General features: G+C 46.3%; 1 pseudogene; it reads right to left on the bottom strand.

Annotated features, from left to right (window-relative positions):
• LOC138769010 (transient receptor potential cation channel subfamily M member 4-like) overlaps positions 1–27740 on the bottom strand; it is a 46575-nt pseudogene that overhangs the window by 18232 nt on the left and 603 nt on the right.

Raw genomic sequence — 27740 nt, 5'->3', positions numbered from 1 at the left:
TCTGTTTCAATGAAAACTAACTGTTCAGACTATGTCAGGATCCCCATAGAGAAATCTATGCTATAATGAAAGCCAAAGAAGATCAACAGCACTACTAGATGAGTGGAATATACAGTATATATGACAGTAGACATTACAGTAAAATCACAATTACCTTTTACTAGAGCTTTCAAGATTACAGTGTCAAAATCCTCTGTGTCATCAGAATTGGAGTATACTGTGAACAGATCTCGATTTTCTACAATTTTCTCAATCTGAATATAAAATAATAAATTAAATTCATCATGTTGTTGTCTGAATATATGTACTGGCTAGAGATGAGCGAACCGGGTTCGGGTTCGAGTCGATCCAAACCCGAACGATCGGCATTTGATTAGCGGGGGCTGCTGAACTTGGATAAAGCTCTAAGGTTGTCTGGAAAACATGGATACAGCCAATGACTATATCCATGTTCTCCACATAGCCTTAGGGCTTTATCCAAATTCAGCAGCCACCGCTAATCAAATGTCGAAAGTTCGGGTTCGGATCGACTCGAGCATGCTCCAGGTTTGCTCATCTCTAGTACTGGCCCTTTAATGCAGGCCTTATGGGTTTCAACTTGTGCTTTATGGAGCACACACACTAGGTGTTGTTATAAATAAGAAATACAGTCAGGAAATGGATAAAAAGATGCTAAATTGCTACCAACCTTTTCTATCATACTTGTCAAGTTTTCCTCCGGGAAGTGTTGTTTTAATTTCTCATCTATTAGATTATAAGTAGACTCCATGGTAAGTGACTCTTGTAAGATTTCAGCTAGACAGTCAGCAACTCCATCAGAACCAGCCACCAGAAGACATGGGATGGAGCTCATTGTGGCTTTGTAAACTCTCTAGGAAATAAAAAAAATGACCTTAAAGGGGTTGGCCTATAATAAAAAAAAAGTATCTAAACTAAAAATTGTTTAAAAAAAAATAAAAATAAATAAATATATAATTTGCCAACATTTCAAAAGGGACACTTGTTAGAGTGTTGTCTACTGTAGGTGGGTTTGGGGATGTGTAAATTGTGTCATTGTTGGGTTTTTTTTCCAGAATTTTCCCTATATTGTTCTAGCTGTAAGGACCCTACACTTAGGACAGCACAGAGGAAACATATTACAGATGCCTCTATCAGGCCCCTAACATATTATAGACTCAAGTATCCGCAAGATCATTAAGATAAGTGATTACAGTGCAGTTAGGGCTGTATTAGAGGACCCAACCCAAGCTGCAAGCGAGCTTTATCGGTTACCAAGCCTATTACATGACTCTATAATCTACCAAAAAGTGCAGCATGAACATTGGTACTGATGTCTGTGCAGTCCTTTGTTTTATTTAATGACTCATAGGGGCCGTCTTCTATTAGGATACCTGCCCTCCTGATGATGTTGCTTTGGCAACGAAACATGTAGAGGAGGCCTGAATTCAATTTAATTAGCAATCGTCCATTGCATGTAGCACTAGCACAGATCTGCAGGGTTAGTTCATATATTAAGAGAGTTATACAGGCAGTTAGCCATCTCTCAGTCATATTAGGTATTTCTATCTACTTGGACGTGATGTGTTCCTAAACAATCACAATCATTTATTTATTTTAATAATTCACACAATAAAAGTTATGTTTTAAGGGGGGTCTTTTGTTATAAAGGGGTTTTGTAACCCTCGCCGTGTGCCTGTGGGTTGAGTTCATAGTCTTCTATAAGTGACTCACAGGGGGCATCTTATTGGAGTCACTTACTTTTTCCTTTCTACATCTGGCCCAGCAATCATGAAGACTTCTCCCGGCCACATTTTAAGCTCTTTGTTACAGCACCATCCTCACCTATATACAAACTCCCTTGTCTTTATTGCCCCAGACTGTAACAGTGCCCACTTTGTGCCCCTATGTAGTATTTAGTCCCAATTTGGGCCCTCATATAGTACTTAGGCTGCTTTATGCTCTCACATAGTAGAAAGGCCCCCATCTTATACAGTAGATAAACTTTCTCTGTGCCGCCATATAGAAGATAGAGCTCCTCTTTGCCCCTTATTAGGTTACTCTGTCCATCTGCAACCTCCACCCCCGGTAGCTTCCTGGTAGATGGTCAGGCCCATGTAGCTTTTCCTATGTAGGCATCCCCCTGTAGGTAATCTTCTCTGGTTGTTAGCCTTCCCTCCCCAGTATGTAATTCCCCTGGTAGTTTGTCCTCCCCCTGCCTCGTCGGCATCCCATGTATATAATCCCCCTGGCAGTTAGCCACTCTCCCTAGTATGTAGTATCCCACAATGTAGTAGGGTAGTAATTATATTTAAACTTTTGTACAGACAACTATATCTCAATCATATACAGTATACCAGGAATAGGGAACCTTCGGCTCTCCAACTGTTGCTTTCATTTTTATTCCTATCATGCTTTAGCTTTAGAATATAGTTATCTGTACAAAAGTTAAATACAATTACCTAGTCTCTAGGCAGAAATGACAAAAGGCACACACCACTTTGTGTCATTTGATTTCTACAATATCCAGGATACATTTCTCTATGCAAACTACAAGGACACTACAAGGTTTTTTTATCCTTGCTTTTAATATTTGTAGATGGAAACATTACTGAAACAACATCTCTGCTTTTGAATGATTTTATTTAAATTAATAGATTTTTACCTGCAACATTTTGGACTCTCCAGCAATAAGCATGCGCAGGACAGGGATTTCAATGCTTCCCTTTCCTATATAATAATATAACACAACACAATCTTAAATCATTAAAATACATGCAGATTAGGAATAAAGTAAAAATTAAAGGAGTTTTCGGATGATGAAACCTACTTTCTTTTTCAATGGTTTTTGATTAGTTTTTTTTAGACTATAGAAAGAATAGGTACAAAAGAAAGACATTGTTAAAGTGTCACTATAACTTTCAAAAACTAAATCAACAGTAGATGTGAAATAAAGCAAGTTTGCAATTTATATTCATTATTGTTTTTTTGTTGTTATCATGCTGTAAAACAAAGCTGTACTTACCAGAAATCCAGGTCCAGTCTCTTGAAGGCAGATTTTCTGACTTGTGCTGGTTGGAAAAAAACAGACTAAACAAAGGAATTCCGGCCAGTACAGAGAGTCACAGCTCAATGTGTCCATCAGTCACATGACTGCCTTCTCTGTGAGCGCTCAGATGGCCTGGGATACACAGGACTTCCGGTTTTCTGACTCTTAGAGAAAAAAAAAGTCAGAAAACAGGAAGTGCTGTGTTTTCCATGAAAACTGAAAAAAAATATAATCATTGTAAATTGCAAACTTGCTTTATATCACATTTACTGTTGATTTATAATTTGAAAGTTATAAAGACAGTGACACTTTAAATAACTTGTGAAGAAAACATTGCTTGTGACATTAAAAGCACACTATGTCACATAAAGAACAAGTAAACAAAGAACTCAAAACATCTGGTGTTCTATAGTTTACATAAAATAGCAAGATAACAAGACTAGTCCAACCAACTGGGGAAGATTATATCAAGCTGCTACTGGGAAGAGAATATTTCTTGAAGGTCTCAACAGGCAAAATTAAGCTCTACAAAATATCATCATTCCATCATGAAACACAAAAAGGAGATTTCAAATACGAATGAAAACTATTTTAAACATGCAAAAGGAATATATTGGCTATATAAATATAAAGTTATTTTACTACCTTTCTGTGGTCTTTTGTGCTTTGCTTCTGCCTGTAAAGCAAACTGTCTACCTACTAAACCAGGGGTCTCAAACTCAATTTACCCGGGGGCCGCTGGAGGTTTGGGTCTGGGTGAGGCTGGGCCGCATCAGGTTTTCCACAAGAAAAGCTCTTACAAAAACATTCCAATGTCATCAAATGTTTTTATTTTTTCATCTGTTAAAACCCCTAGCCCTCCCCTACACACAGAACTATCACTCCCAGCCCTCCCCCACCAACAGAACTACCACTCCCAGCCCTCCCCCACGCACAGAACTATCACTCCCAGCCCTCCCGCACACACAGAACTATCACTCCCAGCCCTTCCCCCCCCACACAGAACTATCACTCCCAGCCCTCCCCCCCACAGAACTATCACTCCCAGCCCTCCCCCACACACAGAACTATCACTCCCAGCCCTCCCACCCACACACAAAACTATCACTCCCAGCCCTCTTCCACACACAGAACTATCACTCCCAGCCCTCCCCCCACACACAGAACTATCACTCCCAGCCCTCCCCCACCAACAGAACTACCACTCCCAGCCCTCCCGCACACACAGAACTATCACTCCCAGCCCTCCCCCCCCCCACAGAACTATCACTCCCAGCCATCCCCCCCACAGAACTATCACTCCCAGCCCTCCCCCACACACAGAACTATCACTCCCAGCCCTCCCACCCACACACAAAACTATCACTCCCAGCCCTCTTCCACACACAGAACTATCACTCCCAGCCCTCCCCCCACACACAGAACTATCACTCCCAGCCCTCCTCCACACACAGAACTATCACTCCCAGCCCTCCCCCACCAACAGAACTACCACTCCCAGCCCTCCCCCACGCACAGAACTATCACTCCCAGCCCTCCCGCACACACAGAACTATCACTCCCAGCCCTCCCCCCCCACAGAACTATCACTCCCAGCCCTCCCCCACACACAGAACTATCACTCCCAGCCCTCCCACCCACACACAGAACTATCACTCCCAGCCCTCCCCCCACAGAACTATCACTCCCAGCCCTCCCCCCCCACAGAACTATCACTCCCAGCCCTCCCACCCACACACAGAACTATCACTCCCAGCCCTCTTCCACACACAGAACTATCACTCCCAGTCCTCCCACACACACAGAACTATCACTCCCAGTCCTCCCACACCCACAGAACTACCACTCCCAGCCCTCCCCCCACAGAACTATCACTTCCAGCCCTCCTCCACACACAGAACTATCACTCCCAGCCCCCCCACAGAACTATCACTCCCAGCCCTCCTCCACACACAGAACTATCACTCCCAGCCCTCCCCCGCCCACACACAGAACTATCACTCCCAGCCCTCCCCCGCCCACACACAGAACTATCACTCCCAGCCCTCCCCCGCCCACACACAGAGCTATCACTTCCAGCCCTCCTCCACACACAGAACTATCACTCCCAGCCCTCCTCCACACACAGAACTATCACTCCCAGCCCTCCCCCCACACACAGAACTATCACTCCCAGCCCTCCTCCACACACAGAACTATCACTCCCAGCCCTCCCCCACACACAGAACTATCACTCCCAGCCCTCCTCCACACACAGAACTATCACTCCCAGCCCTCCCGCCACACACAGAACTATCACTCCCAGCCCTCCCCCCACACACAGAACTATCACTCCCAGCCCTCCCCCCACACACAGAACTATCACTCCCAGCCCTCTTCCACACACAGAACTATCACTCCCAGCCCTCTTCCACACACAGAACTATCACTCCCAGTCCTTCCACTCACACACAGAACTATCACTCCCAGTCCTTCCACTCACACACAGAACTATCACTTCCAGTCCTCCCACTCACACACAGAACTATCACTCCCAGCCCTCCTCCACACACAGAACTATCACTCCCAGCCCCCCCACAGAACTATCACTCCCAGCCCTCCACCCCCACAGAACTATCACTCCCAGCCCTCCACCCCCACAGAACTATCACTCCCAGCCCCCCCCCTCACAGAGAACTATCACCCCCAGCCCCCCCACAGAGAACTATCACCCCCAGCCCCCCGCCCCCCCACACACAGAACTATGATACCCAGCCCTCCCCCACACACCACTATCACCCCCAGCTCTCCCCCACACACCACTATCACCCCCAGCTCTCCCCCACACACCACTATCACCCCCAACTCTCCCTCACACACCACTATCACTCCCAGCCCTCCCCCATACACCACTATCACCCCCGCCGAGAGTACTCTTACCTGAGGGCCGGCGGGGCATGACTTCACCCAGTCCGCACGTCCCCTTACTGATTGGCTGGACGTGCGGTCCGGGTGACGTCATGCTCCGGCGCCGTGCAGGAGTGGAGCTGAGCGCTGCAGGAGGAGGGGGGCCGGGGCGCTCCAGCAGAGAGCTGCACTGCACATGTAACTACAAATAGAAGATAGATGTGCTGTCTTCTATTTGTAGTTACATGTGCAGTGCAGTGCAGCTCTCTGCCGGAGCGCCCCGGGCCGCACTTACAGTAAACTTACCATTGAGGTGGGGGCCGCAAGCTAGTGTTCTGAGGGCCGCAGTTGGCCCGCGGGCCGCGAGTTTAAGACCCATGTACTAAACCTTTTGGACTATAACCAGGCCTACTACACCCACAGGAGCCTCCTCCAAAGCTTGAGGGAGATAAACTAGAGTCTGCTGAATTCCCAGCTAGAGTGTACAGCAGGAACAGGAAGTCCATAACTGATATACACTAAACAAGAATGGGGTCATAAAGATGACAGAACAGACAGATAGAAGCAGTAAAAAGCATGAAAGACCACAAAAAAAGGTTAAAAACAACTTTGCCTATACATATTAAATAATTAAACAGCAGAAAATAGATTAATTGCCAATGAGTGTTATTAACTGAACAATGATAAGAATTGTAGAGTTAAGATTTAAATATTATTAGGATTTATGTCTGTCCCCCTCTGTCAAGTACTTGAAGGGGTTATCCATAACTCTTGTCTCCAGTTCAGGTGCGGTTTGCAATTAAAGGAATTATCCAGTGCTACAAAAACATGGCCACTTTCTTTTAAAGAGGACACGACTCTTGTCTCCAGTTCAGGTGCGGTTTGCAATTAAGCTCCATTCACTTCAATGAAACTGAGCAGCAAAACCCCGCCCAAGCTGGAGACAAGAATGGGGCTGTCTCTGGAAGAAAGTGGCCATGTTTTTGTAGCGCTGGATAACCCCTTTAAGCTCCATTCAATTTAATGCAACTTAATTGCAAAACCTACACCCAAACTGGATTGGGGCTGTCCCTGGAGTAAAGTGGCCATGTCTTATTGACGCTGGATAGCCCCTTTAAGAGGGGGGGGGGGGATTTTAGGGGATATGGCTTTTATGTTAGTAATGCAGAAGTTAGGTTAAAATAATTCTCCTGCCATTAAGTTCTATGAAACATGTGTCTTCTCACCTCTCACTCCGGTTTTCTGCCGAGACATGTACTCCTCAAATTTGAATCTAAAACTGGTTTCTCCTCCTGTACGTTCATGGGTTCCATCATCTGCTAAAAGGAAGACTGAATAATTGTTGTCCAAAGAATATGTTGGTCCATCCACAGTTTCCATAGAGTATTTTGCAGGAGAAGATCCCTGTTTAAAATAAGGTCAATGAGTTAGTGACTGATACATCTGCCAGACATTAGGAGTCTCATCAGATAGGTGTGATGTTATTGCCTCAACAGTTTCTATACCTTGTAATGAATCACTCTAGATCTTGGCTCTCGACCAAGAAATCTCACCTTAGGGTTCACTAGACTGTGGCGGTTGTGTACAATTCCCCAGGGTGCAATGCCCATTGCCACCACTTTGGTCCTAGAATTGGAGTTTGCAGTGGCATGGTCTCTGATGGCTTCTCCGACATATTTTCCAATGCCCACTTGCATTCCACCAGTCATTATCCAGGCACCTATCAATATACCATGACATTATTATATTTTCTTGCTTTTTTTTTTTTTTTTGCATTGATTGATATGTAGTACTATGGGTAAGGTCAAGAAGATTTTTTTTTAAAGGATAAGCCAGAAATAAGCATTGCTTAAGTTGAGGCTAACTTCCAGTGAAACAAAAGTGATTAACCTTTATTATTTTCTATACACCGATATTCAGTACACCTAAATCTCTGTATGTACATCGCCAAGGATGCCCTTGTAGCCCTTACTGCACAATCATCGAGCTGGGCCATCTAATATGGCCTTATATTATGAATCATAGAAGAGAAATAGGATGGAAAGGGAATGCGGTGAGCGGGTGTCAACTAGTGCGATGGTATGGTAATAGGATGGGACTAGGGTCACTTGGGCACTTGTCACGGTAACCTAGATTGGTATAGGACCCACAATTGACACCTCACCAACACCCCAAAAGATTTAACCCAAGTGTACAGATGTGTGTTGGTGTGGGTGCACAAGGAATAGGCCAGAGTCCAATGTTTTAGGAAAACAGAGCAGTTTACTTAGTAGACCATAGTGCAATACAAAGAATGTTTAATACAGTCCAGTGCAATACAGAAAAGTACAATCTTGCAAGTTATTTAGGTGCTTGCGGTTGAGGTAGAGATAAGGTGCTTTGCAGTAGAGAGAGTAGAGGAGAGGGTTTGTTAGAGGATCCTTGTCCAATGTAGAAGTGTACTTTGCTGGAGAGGTGTGTAGAAGAGATAAGAAAGAGAATACGCGTATTCACAGATTACCTATATTCTGACCGCCTTCTGTCCCCTACTTGTGGGCTATCCATCCTAGGTGGGTAATACAAGCCCCAGGCCCTGTTATCTTGGCTAAGGAGACTCCCGAGACTTCCCAGTTCTCCTGCACTGCACAATGGAATACATAGACTTTCCATACCCTTGTTCCACTAGGGTCAGTTCCTATGACTGCTGATGTAACTGCCCTGCAATTTTAGAGAGGTTCCTGGCATGGACAAGGTGTTCCCTGTGCCGCTCCCCCCCCCCCCCCCCTTGTAGAGTTCTAGCACTGCATAAAGTTTCTGCCACTCATACAAAAGAAACTGTAGCTTTGCCCAACTGCTTCCCTGTCAGAGGACCTGGCACGAGCCAAGCCCTGGCTTGGCTTAAGCAGAGACCTTTCTGTCGTGCTCCCTCCCAGACTGAATCCAAACTACAACTGAACTACTCCTCCCACCAAGAACCAAGTCCCCTCCACAGGGGTTCGCCTAATCCTGTCCATGACTGGTGGGCCATGTGCGCGCAGAGAGTGAGAGAAAAAGATAGGCTAGAAGAAAAAAGGAAAAGCACCCACACCTGTGAGTGGGTAGAAGACAACACACGACACACAACAGTCAACCCTTGGAAGACCCCAGCTGTGCATAGAAATAAATTACAAAAAACACAGTAGTAAAACCTAGTGGGAAAAATGCAAACTGCAGTGGATACCCCCTCCCACCGGTGTGAACTTAAGGGAGTTACTCCACTCAGGTGCAATAAAGACTTAGAGGCCCACACCGGGTCACTACAGAAATGCTGCTGGTCAGCCTCACATGGTCGATTGAGTGACATAACATAATTTTAAAAAAAATTTATTTATTACCCGTTGACCTCTGACCTGTGGTTTGCGCTGCCTTGACCAGTCCCTTCCTCAGGATGTCTTTCAGCCATGTTTTCATTTTAGAGTCTCCAACTCCTCCCACAACAGACACCACCAAATTTGGTGGTGGGATCTTCCAGTAAAGGGTTATAAGGTTGTACACAATAGCAGGGTCGGTCTCATTCGATAGGCGAATAAACTGTTAAAATAAGGTACAGGCATCTTAGACTGTATAGCCAAGATCTGAAGGTCTGGTTTATGGTCTGAGGAGGTTATGCAGATATCTCGCCCCCTGGTGGTTGGCTTAGCTAGATGGTTGCATGCTAGAGATTGCCCAGTATAAAGGGGGGGGGGGGGGGGGTCCCATCACAACTTACATAGTTAAACTTGTAGAGCCCATCAAGTTTGCTTATTGAATGTATTAACAAAAGTATTTGAAGAAGCAGCAATGGTGATTTCCTCATCCCAAACTATTTATTAACATAAACGCCAACACCAGTGGTGGGTGTACCCTAACAAAAAATGTTCCCTTGAGCATCAATTACAGCTTGACAATGACGTCTCAGGCTGTTCACGAGTCGACAAGATACAATAAAGTATATAAATACCTCTCCGTGCTCCCGGTGCTTCTGCCCACTCCCTGGTATCTTCCTGGCTTCTGGCCGATCCCTGTGAGAACTGCAGAGATGCTCTCTGAAGTGACAGTCCGCTCAGCCAATGAAGTTCCACCGGTGGCTGCAGGCAGCGTCCAGAAGCCAGGAAGACACCGGGGAGTGTGGAGAAGTATGTATAAACTTTATTATTTTCTTTACACATTCATGAGCGGTCAGCTGCGCATCACTATCACATGTATGGTTATTACATTGTTGTAGCTCAGAATCAAAAGACACAATCAGACGATGATCGTTGTCATTAATACCCCAGGACTTCTCTATACATTCTGCAGTTTTTATACGTTACTTTATAATAGATTTCTTGGAGCTTGGTCCAATGAAAAATGCTTTGTATCATTCTTGGATTATGCCAACTGGGTGGGGCTTCATGGCTGCTGTGCCACTTTTCCCCGTAGGGCCTAGACCACTAGGGGGGCCCATTCCAATGAGCTTGAGGAGGGATCCTAGACGCGATGATGTCACAGAGGGGCGGTGCCTACGGCGCCGATGTGGGTGGGGTGAAGTGGCACAGCTGATGTGAAGTTTCACCCTTGTGGCACAATCCACCAATGACAAAAAGCATTTTTTTACTGGACCAAGCACCAAGAAATGTGACACAGACAGTAACCAACAAATGACCCCTTCAGCCGACCTTCCCTGCAATTCTATCTATGTTGCAGCTCAACCCAGTTCAAGTATGGTATTTATTTGCACTACCAAATAGAACACATTGAAAAAAACGATAGACTACTATGAACCTATTGCTAAATGAAACACGTGATATCTCACCTTGCTATGCTTCTTTCCAGCTCCAACAAACTCAATATCCCCATAGGCATCTGGGCTCTTCGGTGGTGTGCTCTGCCGAGTTCCACGTGCTCACTATGGCTGCTCCAAAGTTGTCCTCCAAGGCCACAGACACATGATTTTGCTTCAGCTGTCCACACTGACAGTACTGGCCCTGTCTGTATTAAAGTGTCACTGTCGTTAACTTTTTTTTTGCAGAAATCAATAGTACAGGAGATTTTAAGAAACTTTGTAATTGGGTTTATTAGCCAAAAATGATTTTTTGTCATGAAAAAGCAGTTTGAAGCTCTCCTCCTGTCCTCATGGTTTTCCTATGGAGAGGGGAAAGATGAGGCACCAAAACAGGACAACAAAGAGTTAATTTACAGCTACATTACCAGGCTGTCTCCTCTGATGTCACCACTGACCTGTGAATAGCACTCTGAATAGCTCCCCCACTGTGTATTCCTTTGTTCTCTGCTCTCTGCTGCTGACTAATCTCACTCCTCTCTCCTCCCCCCTCCCTTCTCCATAGCTCAGGCAGGATCTGACTGATATAAAAACAGTCGAGATTTCCTGATTCTGAGCAGTGGATGACAGAAAGGAATGGTGGGGGGAACCTGGGAAAAGTCTTTTTTAATGCAGATAATGGCATATTTTCCTAATAAACCCAATTACAAAGTTTCTTAAAATCGCCTGTACTATTCATTTCTGCAAAAAAAAAAAAAAAAAAAAAAAAAATATATATATATATATATATATAGAATATATAGTAGTTACAGGAAATCAGAGAACACTCACATTAGTGTAATTATAACCAGAGGCACAAAATATTGCAGAGACTATGAGATGACTGAAGACATAGCAGTCTGAACACTGTTATACTGGTACTAAATGACGGTGAACTGGTACTAAAAGTCGGTGAACTTGAAACACCTCGGCCCAAATATGAAATCTGTAACAAGGCCTGGTGCCAGAAAGTGCCAGAGATGTGTAATTTACTTCTATAAAAAAAAAATCTAATTTCTTCCAGTACTTATCAGCTGCTGTATGTCCTACAGGAAGTGGTGTATTATTTCTAGTCTGCAGAGCAGTAGAGGTTTTCTATGCGGATTTAATACTGCTCTGGACAGTTCCTGTCATGGTGGTTTTGGTCTCCATACAGGAACCATCCCTTTGCTGGGTCCTTCCATGGAATGATTTCTGGCTAGTCCCGTGTTTTGAGGCTTGTAACGGAGGCTTTGCAGATCATTTTGCATATTGATAGTTCCTGTCTTGGACAGAGAGCACTGTGTCAGACTGGAAAGAATACACCACTTCCTGCAGGACATACAGCAGCTGATAAGTACCGAAAAACTTGAGATTTTCTTAATAAGTAAAAAGTAAATGATAAATCTCTAGCACCTTCTGACACCCTTTGACCCCTTTAATGTTATGAGGCCCAAAATCTACCTTGGTTTGGCCAGTGCTGACGCTTGCACAGAGGCAATGAATCTTAATTTATTTGATCTGTGTAATGGTACTTACACAGAGCGATAATCCGCCCGATCGCATGATTAACGATTTTGAATGAACATTGTGTTTTTTATAACGATCAGCGTTTAGACGGAATGATACATCATACGGAAAAATCGTAATGCGATCGTTTTGCGATCGCTTAAGCCTATCTCACACATAGGTAAAATCGTTGAAAGAATGTTTACACGGAACGATCTGCGAATTTTTTGCGAACGACCAACGATAATTTGAGAACATGTTGAAAGATCAAAATGAACGATTTCTCGCTCGTAGTTTGATCGTTTGCAGCGTTTACACGTACGATTATCGTTCGAATTTGAACGTTATCGTGCAAATTTGAACGATAATCGTTCCGTGTAAAAGGACCATAAGACTATATAAAACCATTAGAGCATTAAGTCATTATATACTAATAAGAGAAAAGAAACGCACTGGCCAGGTCTGGTGTCATCGACATACGTGGTGCAAGTTTTCTTTTTAAATAATTTTGGGATCCAGCTCTGTAAATAGAGAACAACAGAAATTAGATTTATTAGATTTTGCATGTAGTCACATCACTGATATAGTATTTATTATTCTGTATGAGAGCAGTATGCTTGAGGTTAGAGATGATCGAACATCGGGATTTTGCAGGTACGAGCGAACTTGAACCTTCTCGAACCTGCAGCCTTTGATTCCCGATGCCTTCCTGCTCCGTGAGGAAGCAGGAGACAGCCCAGGTACCGCGTGGAATTCCAGGACACAGCCTATTACCTAGGCTGTATCCCTGAATTCCACGCGGTACCTGGGCTGTCTCCTCCTTCACCACGGAATGGGAAGGCATCGGGAATCAAAGGCTGCAGGTTCGAGAAAGTTCAAGTTCGCTCGTACCTGCAAAATCCCGATGTTCGATCATCTCTAACCGAAGCATACTTTTATGAAAAGTTAAAACAAGTTTTATGAAATTTTTTTAGTGAGGACCTGTACTTGTAAAGGGGAAAACCTGAGCAAACTAAAGGAGGTATTTCAGCTACCTCAGGACAGTGAATTCAGAACTAGTATTGCACTTTCTACCTCCGCACTCTTTCTCGCAACACAGATGTAACCAGAAAACTCTGACCACTCTGCTCAACTGATCTGTGGTATACATGGCCGGTCCTTGAGGGAATAGATAGATTCCTAATCAGACATGATTAATAACATTTTACAAAAGTAAGATGTTAATCGCCTGGAAACAAGGCACTGGTGGGTGAAGAGCATATGTGGTGCACAATGGTCGACCGGTCACTTGCTAGATGGTGCTGTGTGACGCCACTACTGTGGTGGTTGGTCGGAGTATTGCTCAGCCAGATGGTAGGTTGTCGTGACACCAGTGCCGTTTGGGCACACAGGTATGGAGGTACACCTGCTTTTGTTTTAGGACGGCTGGCTATACCCTTTCCCCTGTGGTCGGTGACCTGCCGGGCTGTGAGGGGGTCCCTTGGGTGCTTATAACAGTGGTCTGGAGTAGAGTTGTGACCCACCCAGACTATTGGTACCGCCACCCACAGAAAGGAAAGATGACCCAAGGACGGTGTAACTACTGTGTAGGTGCTTGAACAATAACCACTGAGTCCTGTTACCATAAATAAATTCTTCTTTACAGAAGTAACACTTAATACACCAGCTGACAATAGACTTTTCACTCGACTGGACAAAATCTGTGCTGAGAGCTTCAGAAGTTGACTGATAGTGCTGACTTGGTTGCGTACTGAGAAGAAGAGAAGATTCAGAACAGCAGAGTAGAGTAGGTTGTAAGGGTTCAGAGTAGCAGAGAGGAGTTTGTAGTGAGAGTCCCAACCCAGTGTAGAATTGTGCTCTGCTGGAACTTTAGAAGAAGAAAAAGTAGAATACTTGAGAGTAGAAGAATACTTGTGCCCGTGTTTCGACCTCGTCGTGATACCACGTATTGCCGTGCAGTGTCGGGTGACCCGTCCTAACAAGGTGACACAAGCCCCAGTCCTTGTTACCTGAGTTGAGCAGAGCGGCCAAGATTACCTGTTTACACCTGCGCTGTGAAATAGAGTACATAGGTTTGTAGCAACTTTGCTCTATCTGGATCAGTTCCTCTTGTTTCAGGATACTGTCCTGCACCTTTAGAGATGTTCAACGGTGTGGGTTGGGATGATCCCTGACTTGTTCTCTCTTGAGTGGTTTAGCACTGCATAGTTGGAATACAGGTAGCTTTTAAAAAGAAGGTCTCTGTGTCTTCCATGTGTGTCAGTTCACTACCACACTCCAGACTAGACTACACTGGACTTGTTCTCTTGTCCCTGACAGGGGACCTGAACTACAGCAGGGACTGTGTTGTCTTGCGTCCTTTCTCTACCAAGACTTAGGGCCCTATTCCACCGGACGATTATCGTTCAGATTATCATTAAATCGTTCGAATCTAAACGATAATCGTTCGGTTGAAATGCAGTTAACGATTAACGACCGAACGAGAAATCGTTGATCGCTTTATAAGACCTGGACCTATTTTTATCGTTGCTCGTTCGCAAAACGTTCGCAAATCGTTCGCATTGACTAAGAAATTGTTCGGTCGTTCGCAATAGTTACGAACACATTAGCGAATAAATAGCGAAAAAAAAATGATCGCAATTACGATCATACGTAACGATTATCGTTCCATGGAAATGAGCGAACGTTTTCAGGTCCTTCGCAATAGCGGTCAATTGAGATCGTTAATCGGTAACGATCATGCAAACGATAATCGTCCGGTGGAATAGGGCCCTTAACTAAGTGTGGGTGTGTACTTCCTCTCCCCATGTGACAACTTCCTACAGGGTGTGTAACAGCTCCTGTGAGAGGTGGAGAAGAAAGTGCAGAAAAAGAAGAGGATAGAGATAGGTGGAGAAAAGAAAGAACTCTCATTGGTGCACAGATCACAGATAAACAGTAACCCCTTGCTTACTACAGCTGTGGAATATACAAGTACAGATACATATACTTAGCGATATCTAGTGGCAAAACTTAGGTATAACTTCATTACTACTTTACTTGAAGCACAGGCTTTTGTGAGGGGTGTACAGACTAGTAACACCCATGGTGTCACACCACACATACAATGCTACTGTAGAACGATACACCTGAATAACACATATGTGTCCCCCCAGAGATCTGCTGTAACCTGTTAGGAGGAGGAGGAAGTGTCATGTTGATACATGGAGCCCTTGATCATGTTTGTAAAGGGTGAATCACAATGTTTATTGTATATGTTTACTCACTGATGTTGTTGGCATCGGTCAACCATTCTTCCCCAGTGGAAGGTGGAAGGAAACAGAACAGGCAAGGTGGATTTCAACTGTCTAGGCCTTATGTTTTGGACAGATAAATCACTTTAATAGGAATATGGCAGTGGATTCATCCCATATCCATTCAGAGAGCCCAGCACACATGTATGTGGGTTTAGGAGATTGTTTGGCTAACAGCTATCTAAAGTGCATGGCTGGCTTTAGTGCTCCAGGGGCAGAGCTGGTGGTAGGGCTCAGTGGATAAAAAGTCACAGTGGATGGACTGAATGGTTTGACCGCAAATGTCCCCTAAAGGTATAGTTGACTAGATGTGGCTCTATCATTTGAAGACATTTTGCCCACTTGACAGACTTTGAAAGATGGCGAATCACTGAGAAAAGAAAGTTGGTTGCTTTGCCAAACTGGCCACCATCTAGGCCATTTATTAGTCGGTGCTGGGAGCAATGGTTACATGAGGGAACATGTAGAAGCCTGGAGCAAGGGGAACTCAGGGAGGTTAGAGGTTATGATGAAGAAATGAATAAATATCCTGTAACAGGCCGAGTTGTAATAACTCTCTCCCTCTTTCTGAGGTAAATACTGCCACAGAGATTAAAGAGAGGGGCTGCACCTAGGTGTTTGGAGATGATGGAACTTGTAGTTCTCTATTACTGCTGCCTGAGGTGGTACCGGAGGAGCTCTTGATGGTGATGAGGTGCAGAGAAAATCACACAGCAGGGAGTCGGCTGTAAGCCACAACTTTTCGGATCCCAGAAATGACTAAGGGTATGTCGAGAAGTTGCTGCTCAGTGTGAAAAACTTGATGAGTAAGTGGATCAGGCTTGCTCTCTTGTTAAGTTCTTCAATAAAATAAGCTTCTTGGTTCAACAACTCCCATATGTGGCGCTATCTCCATCAGTTGTGGTGCTGACTCCAGTAAATCTCCTCACAGGCTATAGTCCCCTCAGAGGATGTTACCCCTTCTACTAACTAACTAGGGGATTCCTGTCACAATTACCTCTTAAGAAGAGCTCATTACTATAGCTACGCCCTCTTTCTGGACCTTTCTCCTAGCTAGTGTAGTACACTTAGGCTCCATTCCCACTGAGCAAAGCTAGCGGAATTCCGCGACGGAATTGTCCGCCGCGGAATGCCGTTAGCCTCCCGCTCATAATGGGAGTCTATGGGAGGCGCGCGCTGCTGCTCTGTACGCGCTGAAGAATGAACATGTTCATTCTTCAGCGCGTACAGAGCAGGAGCGCGCCGCCCATAGACTCCCATTATGAGCGGGAGGCTAACGGCATTCCGCGGCGGACAATTCCGTCGCGGAATTCCGCTACCTTTCCTTAGTGGGAACGGGGCCTTAGGGAATGTTCACACTGCATAAAACAGGCAGAATTTCAAAGCGGAAACCCCATTGCGGAATCCTGCCTGCTGCTCTCAGCTGCTCTCCGCTCAAAGAATTGACATGACAGCAAAGGCACACGCAGCATCCCATTAACCATACTGAGGCAGACAGGATTCCATGCGGGGGGAAGCGGGTGTTTGGGGTGTGGCGGGGTGATTCGTTGTCGAATTCCGCCTGTATTTCTCAGTGTGAACATACCCTAAGGAGGCAGTTAATGTTGCTATGGTAACTCATTGAGTGTGGTGTGTAGATAAAGGGTATGTTCACACTGAGTAAATCAGCTGGACACTACTTCTGTATGGGAGAGCACGTGTTCCCCCGCTGCCGTTCTCCCATACACAGGCTATGGGCCCTATTCCACCGGACGATTATCGTTCAGATTATCGTTAAATCGTTCAAATCTAAACGATAATCGTTCGGTTAAAATGCAGTTAACGATTAACGACCGAATGAGAAATCGTTGATCGCTTTATAAGACCTGGACCTATTTTTATCGTTGCTCGTTCGCAAATCGTTCGCATTGAATAAGACATTGTATGGTCGTTCGCAATAGATACAAACGCGATAGCGAATAAATAGCGAAGAAAAAACGATCGCAATTACGATCATAAGTAACGATTATCGTTCTATGGAAATGAGTGAACGTTTTCAGGTCTTTCGCAATAGCGGTCGTTTGAGATCGTTAATCGTTAACGATAATTGTCCAGTGGAATAGGGCCCTATGGCACACTGACGCAGGCGGGATTCCACGGCGGAAAGTGTTGCCATGGAATTCTGCCTGATTTATTCGGTGTAAACATACCCAAATAGCTATAATGACCCATCTCCAGCATGGCTCCTCTCTATAATACAATAAAGAATAAGCAATATATTAATAAATTTATGTCAATATAATATAGCATAGTTGCCAACAGTCCCGTTTTTGCCAGGACTGTCCCGAATTTAACAAGGCAGTCACGACAAATTAATGTCCCGGGTATGTCCCGGCAAGCCCCGCCCCGTGACGTAATGCCCTGCCCCCGTAATGGCCCCCAATGCTAACTATAAGCCTAAGTAAAGTAACGCTGGCAGTAATGGCTGGAGGCTGTGTATTCCGCCTCCAGCCACTAGATGCCGCTCTCTCCTCCCAGCTACAGGTCCTGGCAGAGACACCACTCCTGCCTCCTGCTAGAAGACCCTGAGGGTAATGAAGCTGGTCCTGTGCTGCAGGGAGCAGGTAATGGTGAGGAGCCCACATGAGGGGATTACGGTGAAGAAGGAAAAACTATATACATTGTTGTGAGAGGAGAATAGTGATCAGAGCTGTGACTGGTATATACTGTGTATACAGCTCTGATTAACAGTCTCCTAGGTTCTTATACCAGTGTATATAGCTATATACCTTCTTCAGCATCATCCCCTCATGTTGGCTCCTCAGTATACCAGCAGTCTCACACCTCACTGTATTATACTGGTGGTATACTGAGAGGCCCACATGAGGGGGATAATGCTCAAGGAGATAAAGCTCCAGTCTGCCCCAGTCACCACCCAGTCTGCCCGTCACTCCCAGTTTGCCCCAGCTACCCACAGTCTGCTCCAGCTACCCCCAGTCTGCCCCAGCTACCCGCAGTCTGCCCCAGCTACCCACAGATTGCCCATCACCCCCATTCTGCTCCAGTCACCCTCAGTGTACTCTAGCTACCCCCCAGTCTGCTCCAGTCACCTCCCAGTCTGCTCCAGTCACCCCTAGTCTGCCCCAGCCACTTCCCAGTCTGCTCCAGTCACCCCTAGTCTGCCCCAGCCACTTCCCAGTCTGCTCCAGCTACCCCCACTCTGCTCCAGTCACCACTGGTCTGCCCCAGCTACCCCAGTCTCCCCCCAGTGTGCTCCAGTCACCCTCAGCCTGCCCCATCTACCCCCAGTCTGCCCTGGTTACCCTCAGTCTGCCCCAGTCACTTCCAAGTCTACTCCAGTCACCCCCAGTTTTCTCCAGTCTGCCCCCAGTTTTCTCCAGTCTGCCCCCAGCTTTCTCCAGTCTGTCCCCAGTCACCCTCAGTCTGCTCCAGTCACTTCCCGGTCTGCTCCAGTCACTTCCCAGTCTGCCCCAGTCACTTCCAAGTCTACTCCAGTCACCCCCAGTTTTCTCCAGTCAGTACCTATCCCGACGATTCTGAGATTGTTTTCTCGTGACATATTGTACTTTACATTTCTGGTAAAATGGAGTCGTTACTCATAACGAATCTTTATTATAAATTATAAATTATATATTAAATAGCATTAGCAACATGTCTACTTTATGTTGGCGGCATTTATTAAACTATATTTCATTTTTTTTAGACGATAGGAAGCTTAAAACATTAGCAGCAATTTTCCAAATTTTCTGTAAAATTTCAAAATCAGATATTTTTAGGGACCTGTTCAGGTTCAAAGTGTATTTGAGGGGACTGTATGTTAGAAAGCCCCACAAAGCACCCCATTTCAGAAACTGCACCCCCCAAACTCTGCAAAAGCAGATCCAAAAAGTTTTTTAACCCTTTAGGGGATTCACAGAAATAAAAGCGAAGTGTGTAAGAAATTTGAAAATTTGTATTTTCTGTGCAGAGGTTTTATTGTAATCCAATATCTTTCATAATGATAAACCTATTAGCAGAGAAATGCACCCCAATATTGATTGCTCCGTTTCTGCAGTTTATATATATACCCCATATGTGGCCCTATTGCGCTATTTGACGCAACCACAAGATTCAGATATGAGGGAGCGCCCAGTGAATTTCAACGCCTCCGTTATATTTGGTCATTTTTGACCGTACCACTTAAGGTTGGCAGAGGCTCTGGGGTGCCAAAACCTAAAAAACACCCCTAAAGGGACACCATTTAGAAAACTGCACCCCTCAAGGAATGTAACAAGGGGTGCGGTGAGCATCTGGACCCCACAGGTGCTTCACAGATTTTCAGAACAATGTGGTGTAAAAAAGGAAAAATTCTATTTTTTACACTAAAATGTTGTTCTAGCCTTCATTTTTCATTTTTACAAGGAGAGAAAAAGAAAAAAAAACACCAAACATGTAGCGCAGTTTCTCCCGAGTACAGAAATATGTCCCCACATGTGGACATAAAGTGCCAAGCGGGCGCAAGACGAGCCTTCAAAGGGAAGGAGCGCCAATTGGCCTTTGCAAGCTGGATTTTACTGGAATGGATTTCAAGGGTCATGTCGCATTTACAGAGCCCTTGTGCTGCCAAAACACTGGAAACCCCCCACAAGTGACCCCATTCTGGAAACTACACCCCTTAAGGAATCTAACAAGGGGTTCAGTAAGCATATGGACCCCACTGGTGACGGGCAAAAATGTGGAACAATGTGACGTGAAAGGGAAAAATTTCACTGCACCCCTTGTTAGGGGTGTAGTTTCCAGAATGGGGTCACTTGTGGGGGGTTTCCAGTGTTTTGGCAGCACGAGGGCTCTGTAAATGCGACATGGCGTTCATCATCCATTCTGGCCACATCCAGCCTGCAAAATCCAAATGGCGCTCTTTCCCTTCGGAGGCTTGCCCTGCGCCCACATGGCGCTTTATGTCCACATGTGGGGTATTTACGGACTCAGGGGGAATTGCTCTACACATTATGTGTGTTTTTTTCTCTTTTAACCCCTTGTGAAAATTAAAAATTTAAGGCTAAACCAAATTTAATAGTGTAAAAAATGTAATATTTCATTTTCACGCCATATTGTTCCACATTTGTGCCCGTCACCAGTGGGGTCCATATGCTCACTACACCCCTTGTTACATTCCCTGAGGAGTGTAGTTTCCATAATGGGGTCACTTGTGGGGGGGTTCAACTGTCTTGGCAACACAGGGGCCTTTTAAATGCAACATGGCCCCTCGAAATCCATTCCAGCCAAATCCAGCCTCAAAAAGCCAAATGGCGCTCCTTCCCTTTGGAGGCTTACCCTGCACCCGCATGGCGCTTTATGTCCACATGTGGGGTATTTCCGTATTTAGGGGAAATTGCTGTACACATTTAGTGTTTTTTTTTTATCTTTTAACCCCTTGTGAAAATGAAAAAATCAAGACAAGATCAATGATTTAGTGTAAAAACTAAACATTTTTTACACTAAATGTTGGTCTAGCCTTGATTTTTTCCTTTTCCACAAGGGGTTAAAAAAGAAAGTGAACACAAAACGTGTAGGGTAAAATACCCCACATGTGGATATAATGTGCCAGGGCAAGCCACCAAAGGGACAGAGCGCCATTTAGAGGCTGGAATAGAGGATGGAGGCCATGCCGCAATTAAAAAGCTCCTGTGTTGCCAGGACAGTAGAAACCCCCCACAAGTGACCCCATTCTGGAAATTACACCCCATATGGAATCCAACAAGGGGTACAGTGAGCATATGGACCCCACTGGTGACGGGCACATAAGTGGAACATGTGCCATGAAAATAAAAAATAAAATTTTTTCATTTTCACGGCCCAAATGTGGCCGTCACCAGGGGGCCATATACCCGCTGCCCCCCTCGTTAGATTCCTTATGGGGTGTAGTTTCCAGAATGGGGTCACTTGTGGGGGGTTTCTGCTGTCCTGGCCGCACAGAGGCTTTATAATTGCATCATGGCATCCTCTAATGGGAATGGCGGCCATACCTATTTAGCTGGGGAAAAGGGACATTTCTAATTTATTTGGGGGTATTAGGCCAATTATTAGTTTATAAGGTTGAAGACGACAGATGTCCATCAAATTCAACCTGTGTTGATCCAGAGGAAGGCAAAAAACCCTTGTGAGGCAGACAACAAGTAGCCTCCTCACAGGGAAAAAATTCCTTCCCGACTCCATAATGGCGATCAGAATAATCCCTGGATAAACGTGACCCCTGAAATAGGAATAAGGGACAGAATTTAGATAATGTAGAACTCCGATGACGTGTGGTGCGCCTTGAAGCGATCCAGTATGCAAAGGCCGGGATGATCAGGACAGGCGTCACACTGGAAAATGGTGTCCTTCCTGATCCCCCTGTTACGCCACACTCTGCACTTCTTCTGGGGTCTCCTGTTCTCCAGTGTGGGGGACGTCACCTGGAAAATGTTGTCCTGGTGCGATACGGGGTCCTTCATATCCAGAAGCGCTGGGTCCGCTCCATGGCTGCTAAATATTAGGACTTTATTACTACTTCTGATATTTTTGGATCGTGCCGCAAGCTACAGTAGCTCTGGCAGCGAGGGACCAGAAGAGGGGGCGCTGGTATAAAAGTTATCCCCGTACAGGTGGTAACCTTTATCCAGCAGTGGGAAGATCAGTTCCCGAATGATCTCCCCAGTAACTCCGAGGATGGGGGGGGGGGGGTATGCAGGATTCGGGTGTCTCTTCCTTCATACACTCTAAGGGTACGTGTACACTGCGGAATCGCAACAGATAACCCTTCACGCATTCCGCAGCTGGCACCCACCGGCAGTCTGATGCAGGCGTGCGTCTCTGTCCATGTCATAGACTCCATTCTATGCATAGGCGGACTCCACTCTCCGACCAATGTGTTCATTCTTTGGATGGACGATGGAATCCGCCCGTGCATAGAATGGAGTCTATGACACAGGTGGAGACACGCGCCCGCATCAGTCCGCCGGCGGGTGCCAGCTGCGGAATGCACAAAGGGTTATCCTTCGCCATTCCGCAGTGTGCACGTACCCTAAATCTGTAAGTGTACCCTGAGGTACTCTCACAGAGTTTGTAGAATTTCACACCATACCGTGATCTCTTATTGGGACGGTACTGGCGGAAAAGACGTGTCTGGGGGGCAGCGTACGCTACGCTACCCCCAGACACGTCACTGGATGATGAGGATGAATGGAGGAAAGAAGGATCCCCCATCCATCCTTACTGGCTGTTTCAGTGTCGGAGGCAATAATAACGTATGTGTCCGACGCCGAAAACACCCTGGGGGCCATCTTTATACGGGGACTAGTATATGGGGTATGTAAATGTGTTCTGGTGTAGTGTAAAACTTTATTTTGTGTAGTGTAGTGTAGTATTTTTTTACGTTTTTTTTGACAGTAAGAAAAAATATACCTACGTCAAAAAAGAAGCTGCTGATAAATGCCGCACTTATCAGCACTTATCAGCAGACAGCGGCACTTATCAGCAGACAGTGGCGGTAGGATATAGGGGGAAAAACGCCCCTACGCCAAAAAGGAGGAGTTGCTGATCAGCGGCACAGCACTCAGTGGCGTTAGGGCGAATAAAAAGAAAAAAAAAAATTTGAAAAAAAAAACAAAAACTTTTACCCCAAAGCAAATGATCAGTGTATAATATACACTGATCAGCCGCTAGGGGGCAGTAGAATGGAGCTGGCAGAGATGGCCGAAGATGGGGGCGACGGAAAAGCCCGAAGAGCCGAAGATTCCCGTTGAAGACCAAACGAAGACCGAACGAACTCGGAAGTGGCGGCGACGAGGAGAAGAGGACGCGCGGGACCGCAAATCTTCGTTCCGGAGGCCAGGATCAGGTGAGTATGGTACACCTGCACCACACACACCTGTTCTGCACCCCTCAGCTACCTAGCTGAGGGGTGCAGAACCCGGCCGGACACTTTTTAACTGTTAGATCGCCGTGATGGGCCGGCCGGTACTGGCCGGCCTATCACGGCGATCGTGGGGGTGGCACCGGTGCCATCTTTGTTGGGGACACTAATGGCGATTGGTGCTGTCCCGGACAGCACCAATCGCCATTGCTTTCCGGGTCACCGATGACCCGGAAAGCTGTATTCAGCTGCTATCGGCTGATCTGTATTGATCAGCCGATAGCAGCGATCGTCGGCAGGGGGGGGGGTTAATCACCCCCCGTGCCGACGAGCAGAGATGGCCTGCTATACATTATAGCAGGCCATCTTCCCCGACCGCTGTGTGTGAACACACAGCGATCGGGGAAACATCGGGCGTAAATTTACGCCCTGGTGCGTTAAGTACCAGGCTGCGAGGGCGTAAATTTACGCCCGATGTCGTTAAGGGGTTAAACTATGCCATGTACTCCACAGTTCAGCATGAAGAGAGATCACAAGGGGGGGCTGAATTGCACCTGTCCAACCCTTAGCAAGTTCCATGCACAAGCCCTATTTTAGTTAATAGGGCTCATGCAGGGAATTTGGTAGGCTTGGGATGCTAGTAACCCAGTCCACCGGAGCATGTCGCAGTGACCCTTTAATAGATAAATAGTGTGTGTTTTTTAATTTTAGTGTGTGTTTTGCACTCCTCCTGGTGAGACCCACATGACCACAATTAGCAGGAGACACCTGAGTGCACATGGTTTTAATCCCTCCTGTCTTTTCCCATTCTGTCTGCAGCAGCTATGGTGAGCGCAATACCTCATCCAGACTTGTGCTGTTTGGGGGCGACCTTCTCCGCCGGCAGTGCTGGCTGGGTTCTGGTGTGGTGTTTTTGGGTCTGGTCCTGTGGCATGGGGGGTCGCAGGGCCGTCCCATGGCCCCCGTTCCCTGACTGTGCACGCCAGCGGGGTTGGTAGCCACTGACTGGCACGGTGTGGACTTAGTGTAGGGACCCATGTGTATCAGATACCTGCACGATGGTACATGGGGCAGTATGGCTTGATCAATTCATACACAAAATTCTGATGTGTTTTTTATTTAGCCTAGGGGCACTAGTATCAGCCATAGGTGTGAGGTGCAGCGCTCTTTTTCTTCCCTGAACTTAATTTTATTATATTATCTTTACTGCTGGAATATCCTTCCTTAGGCCCCCTTCACATGTCCGGAAAAACCATCCGGATTTCCTATCAGGAAATCCGGACGGATTTCCGGACCCATAGACTTTAATTGGTCACGGACACCCTTCCGGATTTTTCCGGAAGGGTGTCCTTTCCGGAAAATAGGTCTGGAAAAAATAGGACATGTCCTATTTTTGTCCAGAATTCCGGCCCGGACGCCCCCATAGAAGTCTATGGGAGCGCCGGAATCACGGGCACTTTCCTGATGTACATCAGGAAAGTGCCCGCGATACCGGATTACCTGCACCCCCAACACCCGCATAACTCACCGGCCTCCCTCCTGGTGTTCACCTGCTGCTGCCGTCCAGGTCTGCTCCCCTGGCCTCCTGCTTCCTGGTGCCGCGCGGCCGGACCCCTCACCGAGCGCCCGATCCCCCCCCGGAGCTCAGATCAGCAGCCCACCCCCGGACCCCCCGCCCCGCGCCCGCCCCCCCCCCCCCCCACCCCCGGACCTCAGAATATCGCCGACCCCTCGCGCAGCGGCAACCCCGCCCCCCCCCCCTCGGACCTCAGATTAACGGCACCTGCCCGGACCCCCCGCCCAGCAGCCCGACACCCCACACACCCCCGGACCTCGGATCAGCGGACCCCATTGCGGCACCGACCTCCCTCTTCCCCCCGCCGCGGCACCGCTGTATCCTCACCCCTGGTTCCAGATCAGAAGACCAGAATCCAGGACAGGTGAGATCTCCCCCCTCCCCCCAGAAGTAAAGCTCCCACCATGTCCTGCTGAGAGGTCATGATGGGAGTTGTACTTCTGCCGCCTGTGGCCATCCAGGTTGCAGAAGTAAAGCTCCCACCATGTGCTGCTGAGAGGTCATGATGGGAGTTGTACTTCTGCAGCCTGTGGCCATCCAGGTTGCAGAAGTACAACTCCCACCATGTCCTGCTGAGAGGTCATGATGGGAGTTGTACTTCTGCAACCTAAATGGCCACAGGCTGCAGAAGTACAACTCCCATCATGACCTGTCAGCCGAGCATTATGGGAGTTGTACTTCTGCAACCTGGATGGCCACAGGCTGCAGAAGTACAACTCCCATCATGACCTGTCAGCCGGGCATTATGGGAGTTGTAGTTCTGCAAACTGTGACCATCCAGTTTGCAGAACTACATCTCCCTTTTTTTCTTCTGATCAGGAAATCCTGAAGGTTTTTCCTGATGGTTTCCTGATGGTAAAAACGGATTATTGTCAGGAAATCCTGATACTTTCCTGATGACATTTGAGGCCCCCTGATCAGGATTTCCTGACAGTAAAAACTGACACGGACGTGTGAAGGGGGCCTTACTCTTGGAACTTCTTTCATTTATAGAGGTTTACAAAGAGTGTCATAAATGGTAATATAAATAGTCTGCATGTTACTTATTATGTAGCAAAAAAAAAGATCAAATGGAAAGTCAAAATAAACCTAAAATAAATTTCATACAGCAAGGAACAATTATATAAAGCTCAAACAAATAACAGCTGCTGGTGACCACATTGCATGAGGTAAGAGGGTAGAAATTTAAAAAATGAAAAGAAAACTACAAAGTTCAGTCTTTCTGATTGTATCCTCTAGTGCATACATAATATAATCAGCTATGACTGTGTAAGCATAAAGCTGACCTTCTACTGGAGGAACAGATAACAATGGATGTACGTTTATGGGCTCCAGCCCTGAAGCCTGCAGTAACCGCTAGACAAGATTTTCTCGTTCAGGGGCGTAACTACCATTCATCCATACTCTATGGATGCCGGACCTATCTCCACAGCGCGCGGGCCGGCTTCTGACCAGGATATTTCCGTCCCATGATCGGTTCCGGGAGCGGGACTTGGCGGGATGGGGTCAATATATGGGGATCTAGCTGGGGGTCGGGAGCCTGTCACCCTGGCACAGGGAGTGACAGGTCTCCTTTAACATGTTGAAAGACAAGGATCAGCCAACATTGTGATCGTTGCCTTTTAACAGAAGCTATTACTTCAAGCAATTTTTGGCCGTAACGGTCGATAATCGGCCCAATGCGGCTGATAATCGTTTGGTATAATAGGGCCTTAAGTGCTGGACTCTGTGCTCATTTTTTTGCCGCACCTGCACCCACACATTGTGCTAACCTTACAAGTGCACCATTGAAAATACCAGAGCCCACCTAGGGATACGATCTAAGCACCCTGCCTATCCTCTTTCTTCTTTCCTATCCATACACAGCCCACCAATCACACTCAGAAGCTAAGGTAACCTTTTAAAAAGGAGCTAGTTCCTTGTGGGAGGGGGTCTTCTTTTGTCAGTAGAGGCGGAGAGAGACAGACAGCCCAGAGAAAAATTCCTTCTGTGTTTGTGACTATCGCTAGCATGCACTGCTAGACCCTTAGGAGGGAGTGACGTCCTCTAAGTAACACGCCAGGGACTGGAGGAATCTGTAAAAAAGCATGTTACTTTACTACGGAGGAATGCTAACAGGGGTGACTATGATGCCTTACATGAAGCTTGTGGTGTGCACCTGTAGGAATTCCATATGCTGCTATACAAAACCTGTTTATGCGGCAATGCTGGATGTATGACCCCGACCCCTTTACTGAACTACTTTGTCATCAGGAAGCAGAGAACCCTAACAGACAACAATCACTGAGCTCAGGGAGATCAGTAAAAAAAATCTAATGGAGTACTCATTCAAGAGTCTCCATTGATACATTCCCCCCTATAAAATTTGAATATGCAAGAAAGGGGTCCATGGAGCTACAGTTGTGAGTGTCAAAACACAGGTATAGCCAGATATCCATCCAGGGAAGAATACCCAGTGGGGAGATCACCAAACCACCCTGATACATAGCCCCTTATTTCCCACTCGGTTGCGAATATTAGAACACAAATAGGGAAATACCATGGTGGCCCCTTTTGCGTCAAAGTCTAATTCAGTTGCAAGTATTGTGTCATGATAAGGGAAAGGACAAGGCCAGGTATCCATCCACAGAAAGCTGTTTCAGGGTATTGCCACTCATCAGCGTGGAGCAGGATTCTGACTAATGGGGAGCAATAAATAGTAGACCAACAAAACACAACAATCACTGAGCTCAGGGAGATCAGCAAAAAAATCCAATGCAGTGCTCACTCAAGAGTCGGCA

The sequence above is a fragment of the Dendropsophus ebraccatus genome, chromosome 12, assembly GCF_027789765.1.
Source record: "Dendropsophus ebraccatus isolate aDenEbr1 chromosome 12, aDenEbr1.pat, whole genome shotgun sequence".
NCBI classification, from domain to species: Eukaryota; Metazoa; Chordata; class Amphibia; order Anura; family Hylidae; genus Dendropsophus; species Dendropsophus ebraccatus.
The sequence above is the reverse complement of the archived record's forward strand: the minus strand, read 5'-3'. Positions and strand labels throughout refer to the sequence as shown.